General features: G+C 29.4%; 1 pseudogene; it reads right to left on the bottom strand.

Annotated features, from left to right (window-relative positions):
* The window catches only part of LOC107059193 (UPF0481 protein At3g47200-like), an 8,361-nt pseudogene extending 4,037 nt beyond the window's left edge, over positions 1-4,324 (bottom strand).
* Positions 4,325-4,850: the final 526 nt, after the last annotated feature.

Consider the following 4,850-nt stretch of genomic DNA (forward strand, 5'->3'; position numbering starts at 1 on the left):
GGCGAGGAGGTGGTTTGGGATTTGAAATTTAAAAATAAGAAAATTGGAAAATTTTAATTTTTGTTTTGAATGGAGAGAGTTGGGTACGGGGTATGGGTAGGGTAAGAAAAAAAATTAAAGGATGAAGTAGAGTTTAGAAAAATGTTTTCTTTAATTTTGGAAGGGAAGTCATTTTCCTTAAATTTGAGGAAAATGAGTTGATTTGAAAAATATTTTTCAAACATTTAAGGCCAACCAAACATAGAAAAATTGAAAGATTTTTTCGAGAAAATATTTTCCTCCATAGCAAACACACCTTAAATGGTAATTACTTTTTCCTCGTTGATTAAAGGCTTCAAGTTTAAGTCCTAAAAATAAATTCACCTTTCAAAATGAGATATTCTATCACAAATTCAAATTAATTTTACTGTAAAGTAAGTATCAAATTAAATATTGATGGACAATAAAAAAATAAAATAACAATGACTAAGAATCTTATAAATAACGATATTTTTTTTATGTCTATTCAACTCTTGCTTCTCCTGGAATTTTTATTTCTATAGCCTATAAGTATATCTATTATATAGAGAAAATAAAGAGAGAAGAGACAGATAATTGAAGATAGTATCTAGATACGTGTAGGATAGGGGTTCGGTCAATGTTAGATTCGATCGCTTATTTTATAAATTTTATATCATATCAATATTTTATTATTTTATTTTACTTCATAATTTGTGGTTTAGTTAATTTTCGATATTTTTTTAATTAAAACGTTATGATAGAAAGATGTGTAGGACACAAATTAGAATAGAATAGTAGTAATAGATAAGAGTGGGACCATACTAGTAAGTAGGACTGCATTTTCTTGTTACCCTTACTCATAGTCATAGGAATGTACAGTCTTGTAGTTTCTAAATTATTCGTTGATTTTTGTTGCTATTTATGATTTTGTGTAGTTCAATTATAATATAATTTTACGTAGTAGTGTTCTGTTATACTATTGATTATCTCAACTCTGAGGTAGAGGCAAGGTCTGTGTACACTCTATCTCCCAGATTCCACTTTGTAGGACTATACTGGATATTTTGTGTTGTTGTTATGTAAGAGTCACAAGTAGAAGTTAGAACACGATACTAAGTATACTTTTGTAAAATTTTAATTTGATAAAAACTCTCTAGATGCTTTTACAATTAAAAAATTGATGAATCAAGAAACATGAAAGACGACAATAATAAAGTTCTATCCCACTATTTTACATGGAGTGATGTAAAAATATGGAGTTAAACAAATTGAAACGAAGGGGCTGAAGAACTGGATCTACTAAAATACATCCAATAAGAGAAATTTAAATCATATATTAAAAGAAATATATCTAATATCTTACAACTTACTACTCAAATTAATAAAATACCTTGTAATCAATATAAGTAGCATATTAGTAGGTTTAGGAGATGGAACTTTAGGTACAATTGAGACAATTACTGCTTACTTAACGACATTTATCTAGAATATTGGTTATTAAATACTTATATTATATTATTATCGCTAAATATAATATAATGACAATTATACTATTCTCGCAAAATTATTTATTTGCTAGTGTATAGGATGGGATGTTGTATAAGACATTTAAAAATTACCTGATTTAAAATGGACTAGTTGGAGTGTACTTGAGTTTCTTCTTAATTTCTTTTGTTCTGCTTAACTTTTATGAAGGTGAAGGAATATGAGAGATGGTGAATATTAAATTCTATATGGGTATACTATATATAGATTAATTGCAAACCTGCCTATATTACTAACATGAAATAATGTGCATTTTGAGAAAAGTATCTTAGAATAAATAAAGGTTTAGTATCATAGAATAAAGTGCATATAGACATTACATTTAAGAAAACATTTCATAGAATAACACTTTGAGTGTGTGTTCAAGCCACTATTTTTTCTAAAATTTGATATCAAGTATAATTGAAGAACAACACTTTTAGGGTAAAACATGTCATAGAATAACAGTTTGAGTGTGTGTTCAAGCCACTTTTATTCTAAAACTTGATATCAAGTATATATAATTGAAGAACAACACTTTTAGGGCTTGTTCAGTATGATGGAATATTTGCTATTTTTTTGAAAAATATGTGAGTTTCTTATTTATTTTAATGTTTGGTAAATAAGTTGAATATAATATTTGTATAAAATTTAAGCAAGCACAATTAAGGTCGGCATGGGGTTAAGGATATGAGGGTAGTGGGAATGAGGCCTATGAGATTGGTACATAGGCTTATTCAAAATTTCAATAGGATAAGTGCATTATTTTGAAACGGACAATTTACGATATATTTTCTTAGATTGGAGAGAAGAAACTATTTTGTGCAGTTGGTTTTCCTCTTTAAGAATATGATCCAAGAATTGACAATATGTACTTGCCTTTAGGGGTAGGCATTCAGTATTCAATTTGAAATTTTCAAATTTCGAGTTTGGTAATTTGGTAATTGGTAGTTAAAAATAGATATCAAATATTAATTTTTTAAATTTTGGTTCGGTAATTCGGTAATTAAACTTTGGTTTGGTACGGTATTCGATAATACCATATTGAAGTTATAGCCAATTGTATTACAAAGTTAATACTATTTATTCAATTAATTCTATTTTTTGTATGTGGAGGCACGATAGAATAGAAGATTAACAAGTAAGAAGACATTAAGAAAAACACATTAACACAACTAACAAGTAAGAAGACATCAAGAAAAATAAATTACCTCCGCTCGTTGTCGGGGCTTTGAGTAATTTGTTCTTATTCTCACTCAAGTGATATAGGGAGGGAAGTTAACATTTTTTTGAGGAAGAAAACATGATGGAGTTTTTGTGACTACATAAATGTAACTTAACATATAATTATTATACATGCAAATTTGATATGATTTGACTATTACTTTAAAATTCAATGAACTGTGACTGAATTTCATGCCAAAACTAGATTGACTCTCACTCAAATTTTAGATTCATACTCCCCTCGACATTCCTATTCTTTTGAGATATGATCCATCGAAAACGAAGTTCGTTTGTAGCAAATCAACTACAAACCTAATAAACTTGATTGATATACATGAAGTATACACTTACTATTCAATCTCTATTAACTTAAAGTCACTTATAAATAGTCCTGACTTTTAGATATGAAATCTTCTCAATGCATGTTTCTAGTCTTTTGATAAATAATTCACTCAAAACGATTCATATTTGCGATACATCGAATTTTAAGTTGCTCATAAGCAATGAGACTCCGTAGGAAGGCTTCCGTCTCATCTACGACTTGAAAACAAGGGATTGTTTTTATTACCATTACTATTTCTATCCTTTGTAAAGCTAACTCCAGCTTCAGAAAGCTCTGTTGCATTTGGCATGAACATATGCCACGTTGTGTCATCGTTTGATGTTTTCGTGGGGTTCCCATGTGTACTACATGAGGTAAATGTTTGATATTACTTGCGTTAGTTGCTATCTTTATTAAGGGTTCATAGGTCATTTTTTCTAAGTCAACAAAAAAGGTAAACGAGAACACAACTAGTATTGCCAATGGTAATTCATAAATTAACTTGCTTTGTCATGTCATGAAGCATGTTGAGGACAAAGAGAGGAAGTTGGTTTTCTAGTAACATCAAATCTCGGAATATTTGATTATATATGCAACCAATGTTAGTTTTGATAATTTCGTCTTCTCCTCTTGGGCATATTTCACAACGCTCTCGAATAAACTCAACCACAAAACAACCATCAAGCAACAACATTTTGCAAAATTCGTGGCTTTCAATATTGAGGTCTTCTATATCGTCGTAACAATTCAGTGCTTCCTCCTCCAATTTCTGAAATTCATTCATGCAACTATCCATATCAAGCCTCTCATTTCGTTTAAGAAACCGTCATAGGTATAATAGTTTGTACTTTTCCATCGGATGAAGTTGATTATTTTTCTTTTGGTAAGGACCAATAGAGACCATTTTTGGTGTATAAGCACCTGCATTTTGATTCGTGTAGCCCCACATTTACTTTGAATATGGTACTTGATTTAATAGACGAATTGTATAAATCCTCAAACATTTCATCAAATCTTTCCTTTATGTTGGGTATTAAAGGATCCACTTTCCTCCCTTCTTCTATCTATAACGAAAAGAGTACGGAATCTTAAAATGTTTATTAGAAGCACTATGCAATAAGCAAGCAATTATTTTGTTTAGGGTAAAGGGGTAAATATATCCCTCAATTTTACGATTTAGATCGGATATATGTCTCGATAAAAAAAATAGTGCATATATACCTTCTTCTTTAACAATAATGCATATTTATCCATTTTATTAACATGATGAATTAAGAAATAATATTAAAACAGGTTTTTTAATTCTAAAAATATCACGTGACTTTAAAAACTTACTCATCTATTTTCTTTGTCCCTATGAATCTGACTCAAATAAAAAAAATAAAAAAAGGGGTAAAACCATGGTTAGTGAATGTGGCAGGATCATAAGGTAGACCTAAAATTACAGGAAAGGAAATAATCTAAAAAATTTCTACAATATCTTAAAATTCATGCACGTGGCAAAAATATATATTTATATATTTGAGAGAGAAACCTCATCTTGTTTAGTTTGAGGAAGCAGTGGAATTTAATCATCTATTGAGGTAATTTCAATGGAGGGTTCCATCCCTTTTTCTTGAACGATAATTCCTACAAAAGACACATTCTTTGTAATTTCAATTCATACATACCATGACTATTATTGTTATTATCCAAAGCAATGTTGTTCATCTTGTATTCCTAAGATACTTAGAACAAAACTTTGAAGAACTTGGTAAGACACAATAAAGTTTAAGAACAT

Source organism: Solanum tuberosum, unplaced genomic scaffold, assembly GCF_000226075.1.
Source record: "Solanum tuberosum cultivar DM 1-3 516 R44 unplaced genomic scaffold, SolTub_3.0 scf00948, whole genome shotgun sequence".
In the NCBI taxonomy this organism is placed as follows: Eukaryota; Viridiplantae; Streptophyta; class Magnoliopsida; order Solanales; family Solanaceae; genus Solanum; species Solanum tuberosum.